At 43.8% G+C, this 13,178-nt stretch overlaps 1 long non-coding RNA gene across 1 annotated transcript in view; it reads left to right on the top strand.

Moving 5' to 3' along the window:
* Positions 1-8,671, top strand: part of LOC141096312 (uncharacterized) — a 32,857-nt gene extending 24,186 nt beyond the window's left edge. Inside the window, exon 4 of the long non-coding RNA XR_012233646.1 lies at positions 8,281-8,671. This is a non-coding gene — a long non-coding RNA (uncharacterized lncRNA). The remainder of the gene's footprint in view (positions 1-8,280) is intronic.
* Positions 8,672-13,178: the final 4,507 nt, after the last annotated feature.

Here is a 13,178-nt window from a genome sequence, read left to right as displayed (position 1 = left end):
TTTATGTGAATTCCTACTCAATAACTATCTGACTCCTGCTTACGCTAATGCCTATTCATTTATCTAACCATGAAAACCTCAAAAAGAGGAAAAAATCCTCCAAAAAATTCAGATACAAACCAGACAGGTCTAAATGCATCTGCACTAATACAGGGTGCAGCGGACCCAAGTAAAATGGCAGCTGCACAGGTGCATAAATACCAAATGAAACAGCCAGCCTACAATCAGGGATTGGCCGTGTGGTACACCAGTGCAGAAGAAATAATCCTCATGTGGCAGTGTTCACACAGGGAATGCAGGCTTCTGGTTCACAACCTCTTAGTAACACCATATAGGGGGGCTGCCCAGTGCCAACTAGAATGCATCCCATGTGAACAGAGGCCACAAGTTTGCAGAACCATTTGGGCCCAAATGCACACTGAAAGAAATTTAAAAAGTGCACAAAAAACATATCAATATATGTAAGGTATTGGTTGATATTAAGGCCTTAATACGGAAGCTGGCAAACTGCGTCAAAGTTCCTTACACTTGCCAGTCCTACTCTAACATGAAAACCTCAAAAAGAGGAAAAAAAATCCTCCAAAAAATTCTGATACAAACCAGACAGGCCTAAATGCATCCCCACGGCCAATCCCTGATTGTATGCTGGCTGTTTCATTTGGTATTTATGCACCTGTGCAGCTGCCCTTTTTCTTGGGTCCGCTGCACCCTGTATTAGTGCAGATGCATTTAGGCCTGTCTGGTTTGTATCTGAATTTATCTAACCATGTATAAAAGAATAATATTTTTAAAGAGCCACATTGCTTAATTTAGTATTATTGTTATGCATGAACCAATAAGGTTGATATGCTCTCTGTGTTTGAAGCTATTTTTGTATTTTGTTTCTCCTCAGCATTTTAATTTGAATGTACTACATGCTAAATAAATACAGTAATATACCCTTTTTAGGCTAATTTCACACTTGCTTTTTTTTGCAGCGCGTTTTTCCCGCAAAAAAACGCATTGAAAAAACGCATACAAAAGCATATAACTGCTGCGTTTTTTTCAAGCATTTTTATGAGCATGCATGAAAAAAACGCAGCGTTTTTATGCGTTTGTATGCGTTTTTAGTGCGTTTTTACCGCGTTTGCGTTTTTTCCAAACATTAGGTGGCCCCTCACACTAACCCAAACCATGACTTTACTAACCCTAACCCTAACTAACCCTAACCCTGACCCTAACCCTAACCCTAACCCTGACCCTAACCCTAACCCTGACCCTAACCCTGACCCTGACCCTAACCCTTAACCAAACCATACTTAACCCTAACCCAAACCCTAAACCCTAACTAACCCTGACCCTAACCCTAACCCTAACCCTGACCCTAACCCTAACCCTAACCCTGACCCTAACCCTAACCCTGACCCTAACCCTTAACCAAACCATACTTAACCCTAACCCAAACCCTAAACCCTAACTAACCCTAACCCTGACCCTAACCCTAACCCTAACCCTGACCCTAACCCTAACCCTAACCCTGACCCTAAACCCCCTTAACTAACCCTAACTCTAACCCAAACCCCTAAATTCCATGGTTAACAAAAAAAACGCATGTGCAAAAAACGCATACATAAGCATGCCAATGCGCACATATGCGCACCCATAGACTTATAATGGGTGTCTTGCTGTAAAAAAAACGCATTGCGCGTGCATGCGTTTTTTTGAGGCAAGTCGGACGCCCAAAAAATGCAACAGGATGCATTTTGTGCGCCCGAGCGCATACCGCAAAAAAACGCATGAGTGCAAAAACGCATACAAACGCGTGTGTATGCACACATAAGCGCATCACATGCAAAGTATAGGAAAAAAAAACGCATGCGTTTTTTAGCGCTAAAATCCCGCGAAAAAAAACGCAAGTGTGAAACCAGCCTTATATACTTGGCATCTGCTTCCTCATGTTTGTAGATAAATATACAGTTTTGGAAGTGCCAATATTTTGCCAATATTTAGCCTCATTATTACCCAGCTACCAACACAGCATGGGTTTGGACCTCATGGTAGAATCCGATATATGACTGCCTTATTGCTGCACTATCTGCAACATGATCCATGTATAGTTATTATTAGGAATTCTGCTGACTACTGGGTTGCCACTCTGTTAGATCCATGTTATAAAACCAAATTTTGCCAAATGCTTCTCGCCCTGGAAAGGGACCTGCAATTGGTGGGTATGAAAACACGCTTTTACACAACCCTAACAGAGCTTTTCCCCAAGAAAGTAGTGAAGCACACCTTTTTTCGCATTACAGCTCTAGATTTCAAACCTCCAGCACGTCAGTTCATCAATGCCAAATCATTACCAGCATGTGCACCATCAACTGCAGTGGTGTAAGGCCTCTTTCACACATCAGGTTTTCGCCGTCAGGTGCGATCCGGCGCTTTTGACAGAAACCGGATCTGGCGAAATGCAATGCCGGATCCGGTTTCCCCCCCATTGACTTGCATTAGAGCCGGATCGAGCCGGATGGCCATGCGTTTCATCCGATTTTCGCCGGATCCGGCAATGTGACGCGATCCGGCGTCTGGAAAAAACGGCTACTGTAACGTTTTTTGTCTCCGGCGAAAAAGCCGGACACGCCGGATCCGGCGTGTCCGGCTTTTTCAAACAATGAAAGCCTATGAGCGCCGCAATGCGCCTGATCCGGCGACAGCCGGATCCGGTGGCCGGATCCGTTTTTTTTGGTCTGAGCATGCTCAGTAGCTCTGCCCACAAGACATATATAAAAGCAAGACAGTGGGACCTTCAGCCACACCCAACATGCCACCCAAGCCAAGAACCAGGAGCAGGAGAAGGCAGCAGACATCTGCAGCAGCACCATCAGCACCACCCCAAATGGAGCAGCATGCTGAACAACGGGAGGGGAGTCCAGCAGCAGATGAGAGACGGTAATTATCAAATCCCCCATTCCTCCAAACTAGGGCTATTGAATATCAAGATATTCATTGGCCCTTTGTTTCTCTTTATTCAACAGCCGCCCAATAGATGCAGCAGCAGCAGCAATGGCAGCAGCTGGAACACCACCCACAGCCATGGAGTCTGGCCACCAGGAAGACAGCACATCATCTTCTGGGAGCCCTCCCTTGCATCGTCAGCGTTTGACGGTAAGTTTTTATTTCCAAAATCCATCATCTCTGTAATATATGTCTATTCATTGCCTTTTATTTCAAAACAGGAATCACAAGATGAAGAGGAGCTCCCAGAAGAAGAAGGAAGGGGTGGACAGACACTTGGAGTGGGCTCACAATTGGTAAGTTTTTTGCATCAAACGCAGAAACACAACATCACACTACACACAACACATAGAAAACAATGTTCTGCAGACCACACACAGCAAACAAATGCCTACATCCAAAGACATAACATTTTTTGTTTTCTTCTCTAGTCTTCCCAATCTGGTGCTCGGCCAAGAGGTCTTTTTCTTTAACAGCCTTCACAGCGTGCTCCCGACTCTGACGGTGAGGATGGAGGACTCGATGTGGACCACCTCATCGATCTCGTCAGAGAAAGGGAGCCGCTCTGGAATATGGCTGACCGCCGCCATGCTGACCTTATCGTTACCCAACGACTCTGGGAGGAAATCTGTTCGCTCCTTGTGGACCGCTGGGAGGACCTCGAAGCTCGGGCCCAGATTAAAGAGCGTAAGTATATACAGTACCGGTTGCTTGATTTAAACCAGTGTTTCCCGAACTCCAGTCCTCGTGGTCCCCACGGACCATGTGTTCAGGATTTCTATTTACTTTGGAAATCCTGAAAACATGACCCCTGGGGACCATGAGGACTGGAGTTTGGGAAACACTGATGTTGTATACTAACTACTTTGTCCTTTCTCGTTTCAGGGGAGAGAATTGTGAAGCGGTGGCGGTCTGTGAGGGATCGTTTCAAGAAGGAGTTCAATAAAGAGATGCGGGCCCCGAGTGGATCTGGAGGACGCAGGAGCAAGTACAAGTACGCACGAGCCCTGTCGTTCCTCCGGGAAACAATGCTCACCAGAAGGTAAATATTGCACACCACATGTGACAAAAAAATGTTTAGATGTAACTTTTTTTTTTCAGCCAGGGCCATACCATGTCACTATTTTAATTGTTTTTTTTTCTCTTTATTCCACAGCACGGTGAGCAGCACTCGGGAGCCTGCACAATTGGACCCTTCTGAGGCGATCCCTGAGGAGACCGGCACCGAGGGACACTTCGACCGCCCCGGTACATCTGCACCTTCCCAGCCTTCCCACACATTCGACCCATCTGTCCCATCCACCAGCACAGGAGCATCGTGGCCGCCTACATTACATGAAGCTGCTGGTGAGGAGATCGCTTTCCCTTTACCCCACCCTTCTGCCCCTGCCACCTCTAGTACACCTGCGGGTACTGGGCGGCAGCGGCAGAGGGGTCAGGAAAAGAGTTATGCGCCAGAGTTCTTGCATCTGAATGCATCTTTCCAGAACTGTCTAAAAGTCTTGTCAGAGCAAATCTCCGCAGGCTTTCAGCAGATCAACTCCAGCATTATGGAGGTGAAGACACTTCTGCAAACCATGCATTCAGAAGCAAGATCTTCACCAAACCACACCTTTTTCAGGTCTGTTGTGGAGCGCATGGCAACACTATCTCCTACCCAGCAGATGCATGTAATGCATTCGTGCCACGGTGCTCTACAGCAGATTACCTCCCAACCTCCACCTCCCACCACTGTAGTTCCTCCACCTGCACCCCCTCCAGCCACTTTCCATCCTCCCCCTCCTATTACATCTGCACCCCCTCCAGCCACTTTCCATCCTCCCCCTCCTATTACATACCAGCAACCTCACCAGTACCAGCAACCTCCCCAGTACCAGACATCTCCCCACTTCCAGCAACCTGCCCCGTACCAAACTCCTTCCCCGTACCAAACTCCTTCCCCGTACCAAACTCCTTCCCCATACAACTTTCCATCAACATCATCTGCTCCTACAGTCCCTGCCCAACCCTCCACTCCACCGCCCACCACCTCTTCTGCCTCCCACATGTCCACCCATTCTGTAGCTTTTTCCACACCATCACCTCTAACTGTTCCTTCCCCACCACGATCCCAGTCCTCTCTCCACACTCCCATTGTCGAAGTGTCCCGCAGCCCCTCCAGCAGTATTTCCACCCCACACTACACCGAGTTATAATGTTTTTTTTGTAATAAAAATGCCCATTTGGTTGGTTTCAAACCTTTATTAAAAAAGTTTTTTTAACTTTAAAAACAGTTTACAAAAAAAAAATATTTTAAATAAAAGTTAAATTATTGTTTACACTGGTTGTCTGTCATTTCTTTCTGCGGCGAAATATGTTTAAAAAAAAGGTTAAATACAGGGTATTTAAAAGGTAAAAAGGTATTCAAAACCAGGTATATAACTGTGGGTAAATTTTAGCTTTTTGCCACAGTTGTGTTCCTGGTTGTGTTTGAAGCAAAGTATTTCACCTGAAAAGTTGTGTTTATTGTTGGTGATTTCCTAACAATGTACACAACTTTTGTTAAAAGGTGAAATACTTTGCATAAAACACAACCAGGTACACACTTGTGGCCCAAAACCAAAAATAGAGACCATGACAAGATAGCCAACTTTGGTTGGCAAAGGTATATACTGTTGGTACAGAAGGTACACAAGTTTGGTTAGGGTACAAATCTTTCACACTCTGTCATCCTGCCAGTGTACTCTGCCTTGAGGTGACATAAAGTATAGTGCAAAATTGTCCCTCATTACTGAAACCGTCACAGAACTTCTAGTGGTAATGTCATGGTAATCTTGCAAGGTGGTTTCTTCAGAGGTGTCCTCAATGGAAATGGGTTCCTTGCAGATAACAAAATTGTGGAGTACCACGCAAGCTTTGATCACCTCGTCCACAGTTTCTGTCTTGAGGTTGATCGCAGTCAATAGGACCCGCCATTTGGCTGTCAGAATACCAAAGGTACATTCAACCATTCTTCTTGCTCTTGTGAGGCGGTAATTAAAAATGCGTTTTGGTCTTGTCAATCCTCTGCTAGAGTACGGTTTCAAAAGGTGTTCTGACAGCTGGAAGGCTTCATCCCCTACACAGACAAATGGCATAGGTGGACCAGATGTTTGCGGCAGCGGTCTAGGTGGTGGGAACTGGAAGGTGTTTCCATACAGTTTACGCCCCATAGCAGACAGTTTGAAAACTTGAGAGTCATTGGAGCGGCCATAGGCCCCAATATCAACCGCAATAAATTTGTATTCCGCGTCAGTGATGGCCATGAGGACAATTGAAAAATATTTCTTGTAATTGAAATATTCCGATCCCGATCCGGCTGGCTTTACAATGCGGATATGTTTCCCGTCCACAGCGCCCAAGCAGTTGGGAAACTGACATATCTGTTGAAACTTGTCAGCAATTTCAATCCACCTCTCTGTTGTGGGCTCTGGTAAAAACTCTTCAGCTAAGGAGTCCCACAGTGCACGGCATGTGTACTTCACTATTCCAGATATGGTGGAAATCCCGAGTCTGTACTGGAAATGCAGTGACGAAAGGGATTCTCCAGTTGCAAGAAATCTGTGGGGAATTAAAAAACAATAAATAGTTTTAAATCACAGCATTACATACCAAAACTGAGCTATAACACTTGGAGATACAAACTACCACCAACAAGATTGCAGTGAAAGTGTGCTCTGATGCGATCACATCCAATAAATGTGGCTTACCTTAAAGTCACCATCAGACGCTCTGCGGGTGAAACAGAGAAGCGGCAATAGGTGTCCGCTTTTCTTATGAGGTGTGCAATGCGCTCCACCAAGTAATTAAAATTCTCCATTTTCATCCGAACATATCCAAAAAATTTATCCGGGTTTCGTCGAAGGTCCATGCAGAGTGTAGAATAGACCCCACGCGTCATTCTCTTGGCTGTGATGGGGTGGATCCACAAACGTTGTCTACGATGCCTGATGCGCTGCTGTCTCGCTCTCTCCTTCTCCAGAACAATCACCCTCAAACGATTCGCCTCCGCTATAAAATCCGCCAAATTCTTCAAAATATTTCCAATGACAACATCCATCTTCGCCAGTAAGTTGCTCTTCTCTCCAACCTGCACTTTCTCCTCTACAACCTGTCAAAGAAGGGCTGTAGGAACATGCTATATATAGTTTTCCAGTAGCCAATCCCGTTCGGAAGGCCACAAGGGTCAATTTTAAAAACCGGATCCGGCGTAATCCGTCGAAAAACGGATAGAAAAACGGATGAACCGGATGAGACGGATCCGGTTTTGTCTGTCAAGAACAAGACGGATCCGGCAGAAAACCGGATCCGGCACATCAGGTTTTACAAAACATTTGCCGGATCCGGCATTCCGGCACGACGTCGGATCGCGCCTGACGCCGAAAACCTGATGTGTGAAAGTAGCCTAATTAGAAGAAGCAATTTCTGTGAGTCCTTTGACACTTTTTTGAGACTAACTCGCGCACCAGTCCAACAGAGTCCAAGTCTTCCATGTGGTGAACGAATGGAGAGAATGGTGCAAGAATATCTAGAACTTAAACTCAATACCATCAGGGAGGGTTTTGACTCTTTCACATTTTGGTCTTTCAAAATGGATGAGTGGCCTGAGCTCACCTCACATGCCTTTTAGGTTTTCTCATGCCCGGCAGCCTTCATTCTCTCAGAACATGTCTTCAGCGCTGCTGTTGGTGTCCTGATTGATAAGCGCAGTCGGGTGTCCCCTGAAAGTGTAGACTGCCTAACTTTCATGAAAATGAACAAGTCATCAATTTCACTACAGTATAGATACTATAATAGGGACCAACAGGTCTTCCACTACACCAAATCCAGCAGATGGACAGACAACCAGGAGTCTTCACATTTAAACAAATGAGGGCCTTACACCACAGACATTGCATCAATTTCACGGCAGTATAGATAGTATAATAGGGACCGACAGGTCATCCACCACAGCTAACCCAGCAGATGTAGACAAACCATGACTGTTCACATTTCCACAAATTAGCCCATTCACTATCCCCATCTATTCCTCACACCCTCAAGATGGCTTGACCATCATTGCAAATACACATCTGTACTTTGTACACCTCATTGTAGATTGTAAGCTCTCATGAGCAGGGTTGTCTAATTTTCCTTTAATTATTGTATTGTTAACGTTGTTACTTATGACTTGTGTTTTGAAATTGTTAAACTGTAAAGCACTGTGGAATATGTTGGCGTTATATAAATTAAAATTATTATTATTAATATTATTATTTGTGTTAACATCAGCAGCAGCAGGCACAGAAACCACATGAAAGATATTACAGAGTGCAGTTACGTGACATTAATGCATCAAACTAAAAAATGCAATATCACCTAGTCTGCATAGTCTGCAATTGGGATGGAAAAGTACTTGGAGAAAACCTTTGGAGGGATTTGAAAGTCCATTATGCCCAGCAACAGGCCCAAAACATCACTTCTCTAGAGGAGATCTGCATGAAGGAATGGGCCAACATACCACCAACAGTGTGTGCCAACCTTTTGAAGACTTACAGAAAATGTTTGACCTCTGTCATTGCCAACAAAGATATATAACAAAATATTGAGATGAACTTTTGTTAATGACTAATTACTTAATTTATACCATAATTTGCAAAATAAATTTTGCCAAATCAGACAAGGAGATTTTCTGGATTTCTTTTCTCATTTTCACTCTCATAGTTGTGGTCTACCTATGATGCAAATTACAGGCCTATCTCATCTTTTAAAGTGGGAGAATTTGTACAGTTGGTGGATGACTAAATACTTTTATTCCCTACTGTATTTCTACTGTGGTGAAATTGATGCCACTTTTGTATTGTCTGCCAATAATTTCTGGAAATGTGGACATTCCTGGTTGGGTGTCCATCTGCTGGATTGGGTGTAGTGGAAGACCTGTCCGTCCCTATTATAGAATTTCTACTGTGATGAAATTGATGTCACTTCTGTGGTGTAAGGCCCCCATTTGTTTAAATGTGAACACCCCTGGTTGGGTGTCCATCTGCTGGATTGGGCGCAGTGGAAGACATATTTTTCCCTATTATACTATTTCTACCAAGGTGAAATTGATGCCACTTTTGTGGGGTTTGCCAGTAATTTTTGGAAATGTGAACACTCTTGGTTGGGTGTCCATCTGCTGGATTGGGTATAGTGGAAGAACTGTCGGTCCCTATTATGTTATTTCTACTAATTTTTTCCTTCACACCTTAGGAACCTATAAGGAACTTCAGATTCAATTCATTATTGATAGTATTGAATTTATTCTGAAACACAATTATTTTATGTATGAAAAACAGTACTATCTACAAACGCATAGCATCGCAATGGGTACTCGCTTTGAGCCAAGTTACGCAAATCTGTACGTAGGAAAATGGAAACAAGAATATATCTACAAAAATAACCTCCTACACAAGGGTCTCAGGATTTGGCACCGCTTTATTGATGACATTCTCTTTATTTGGGAAGGTTCACTCACTGATTTACAAGCATTTATTTCCAGCCTGAATTCCAATGATTATGGCCTAGAATTCACTTAGAGTTAAACCAATATTAATTTTTTAGACTTAACAATTTGGAGAACAATAAATTGGTAACAAAAAGCTTCCGCAATGATGTAGACTCAAACAGTTTTATTCATATAAACAGCTGTCACCTCCCCGTTTGGTTAACAAATACAGTTGTGGCCAAAAGTATTGACACCCCTGCAATTCTGACAGATAATACTCAGTTTATTCCTGAAAATGATTGCAAACACAAATTCTTCGGTATTATTATCTTCATTTAATTTGTTTTAAATGAAAAAACACGAAAAGAATTGTCCTAAAGCCAAATTGGATATAATTTCACACCAAACATAAAAAAGAGGGTGGACAAAAGTATTGGCACTGTTCAAAAAATCATGTGATGCTTCTCTAATTTGTGTAATTAACAGCACCTGTAACTTACCTGTGGCACCTAACCGGTGTTGGCAATAACTAAATCACACTTGCAGCCAGTTGACATGGATTAAAGTTGACTTAACCTCTGTCCTGTGTCTTTGTGTGTACCACATTGAGCATGGAGAAAGAAAGAAGATCAAAGAACTGTCTGAGGACTTGAGAAACCAAATTGTGAGGAAGCATGAGCAATCTCAAGGTACAAGTCCATCTCCAAAGACCTGAATATTCCTGTGTCTACCGTGCGCAGTGTCATCAAGAAGTTTAAAGCCCATGGCACTGTGGCTAACCTCCCTAGATGTGGACGGAAAAGAAAAATTGACAAGAGATTTCAACGCAAGATTGTGCGGATGTTGGATAAAGAACCTCGACTAACATCCAAACAAGTTCAAGCTGCCCTGCAGTCCGAGGGTGCAACAGTGTCAACCCGTACTATCCGTCGGCATCTGAATGAAAAGGGACTCTATGGTAGGAGATCCAGGAAGACCCCACTTCTTACCCCGAGACATAAAAAAGCCAGGCTGGAGTTTGCCAAAACTTACCTGAAAAAGCCTAAAACGTTTTGGAAGAATGTTCTCTGGTCTGATGAGACAAAAGTAGAGCATTTTGGGCAAAGGCATCAACATAGAGTTTACAGGAGAAAAAAAGAGGCATTCAAAGAAAAGAACACGGTCCCTACAGTCAAACATGGCGGAGGTTCCCTGATGTTTTGGGGTTGCTTTGCTGCCTCTGGCACTGGACTGCTAGACCGTGTGCATGGCATTATGAAGTCTGAAGACTACCAACAAATTTTGCAGCATAATGTAGGGCCCAGTGTGAGAAAGCTGGGTCTCCCTCAGAGGTCATGTGTTATGAGCTCATTTTCTCCTTCACCTTTGATGTCCAATGAACTCCCTCTGCTGGTGAAAGGAGGTAGTGAAATTGATTTGGATGGGAAAAACCTGTCATCTGAACAGGTGGAGTGTGATTGTACATCTGGAATCTCTGAGTGGATATAAGGCCGCTGACACCCTGCTGGGTTGCTGGTGATCCTCTCTGCTCTGAGCTCTGGCCTCCAGTTTAGTCCTGTCTACTAAAGTTAAGTTTTTGCTCTGCTATTGTTCCATAAGATTTTGTCTGGTTTACTTAGTGTTTGTGTTCAGCCAGCCCTGTTTGGGACTGGCTGAACTCCATTTTTGTCTCTGATCAGTTGATCTCTTTGCTCTGTTTTCAGAATATACCTGAGTGCTGATATAGTGATTTTGAAGTCTAGTGACTTCAGGGCCTTTTCTATCAGACGTGTTGGACATTATTTTTGGCAGGGTTTTTGCGTGATTGCAGACAGTTGCTTTTCTTTCCTGTCCTATCTAGTTAGTGAGGGCCCCATTGTTTGCTCAGCCTGTCTTTCTGTCTGTGTTTGTGTTTTCATCTGTTTTCACCGCCAATACATGTTGGGGGCTGTCTATTGCTTTGGGGTCTGCTCTGGGGTAGTTTAGATTTCCCCTTTCTTTCTTTAGGTTTATTTAGTTCTCCGGCTGTGAACGAGGTGTCTAGGACCACCGTAGGAACACCCCACAGCTACTGTTAGTTGTTGTGAATAGGATCAGGGGTCTGCAATCCGCTAGCTACCAACCTCTCCGGTTTTCTGGACTTAGCTTGTATTTTTGTTTTTTCCTCCTCCGGTGACTCATTCATAACAGAATCACCAGCCATACTGCAGATTCTAGGGTACTCAATAGCAGGAAAGAATTGTTAAAAAAAAAAAAAAAAGTGTCAGAATATTTTTTTTTTTTATGTATATTTTTTCCTTTTTTTTCTCTGGGGCGGTAGGAGGAATTTTCTTAATGGAGATTAAGCAATTGTCTGAACGTGTGGAGCAGCTGGCTGCTGAAGTGTGGGGAATTTCCGCCGCCTATCTTGATCATTCACATGCTGCTGAACCAAAGATTCCTACTCCTGATGTGTTTTTTGGGGATCGGTCTAAATTTTTGAATTTTAAGAATAATTGTAAATTATTTCTTGCCTTGAAGCCTAATTCATCGGGGAGCTCTGCGCAGCAGGATAAATTTGTCATCTCTTTGCTGCGCGGCGATCCCCAGGATTGGGCGTTTTCTTTGACACCTGATGATCCTATTCTAACTAATGTGGACGCATTTTTTCAAGCCTTGGGGTTGTTGTATGATGAACCTAATGCTATTGATCAAGCTGAGAAAGCCCTGTTGGCATTGAACCAGGGTCAGGATTCTGCAGAGTTATACTGTCAAAACTTCCGAAAGTGGGCGGTCCTTACTACCTGGAATGATGGTGCCTTGGCAGCTCTCTTTCGGAAGGGTTTGTCAGAAACCATAAAAGATACTATGGTGGGATTTCCTGTTCCCTCTGGTCTTGACGATTCTATGTCACTAGCCATTCAGGTTGATCGGCATTTACGTGAACGTAAAAGTACACGAGAAATGTTGCCACCTGTTGAACAAATGTCTGAACCTATGCAATGTGATAGAGTTTTGTCTAGGGCGCAACGTCAGGAGTTCAGAAGGCGTAATAAGCTGTGTTTTTTCTGTGGAGATGCCTCTCATATGATTTCTGTCTGCCCTAAACGAGAGAAACGTTTTGCACACACATTTGCTGTGGGTGGTGTTCAACCTAAGATTCTTCTGGCAATTACTCTGATCTGCTCCCTGTCCACATTTTCCACTAAGGCTTTTGTGGATTCGGGAGCGGCTCTTAACCTGATGGACTTGGATTTTGCTAAACGTTGTGGGTTTCCTATGACACCTCTGCGGACGCCTATCCCTTTGAGGGGTATTGATGCTACTCCTTTGGCGAAGAATAAACCTCAGTTTTGGACCCAGGTGGTAATGCGGGTCGCCCCAGACCATCAAGAAAATTGCAGATTTTTGGTGTTGCATAATTTGCATGACACCATTGTTCTGGGATTTCCCTGGTTGCAAATCCATAATCCAGTTTTGGATTGTAAATCTGTGTCTATGGTGAGTTGGGGTTGTCGTTGAGCTCTTGGTGACGCTCCTGTTTTCTCCACCTCTCCCCAGTCGCATGATGTTCCTGACTATTTGGCTGATTTTTATGATGTATTTAGTGAGAATAAGTCTGCGTCTTTGCTTCTCATAGGAGTTATGACTGTGCAATTGAGTTGAGCCCTGGGTGTAAATTTCCCAAGGGTCGACTTTTCAATTTATCTGTACCCGAGCACGAGGCTATGTGATCTTATTTTAA

The sequence above is a fragment of the Dendrobates tinctorius genome, unplaced genomic scaffold (genome assembly GCF_039654945.1).
Source record: "Dendrobates tinctorius isolate UK_male_01 unplaced genomic scaffold, ASM3965494v1 ptg000073l, whole genome shotgun sequence".
NCBI lineage: Eukaryota > Metazoa > Chordata > Amphibia > Anura > Dendrobatidae > Dendrobates > Dendrobates tinctorius.
The sequence above is the reverse complement of the archived record's forward strand: the minus strand, read 5'-3'. Positions and strand labels throughout refer to the sequence as shown.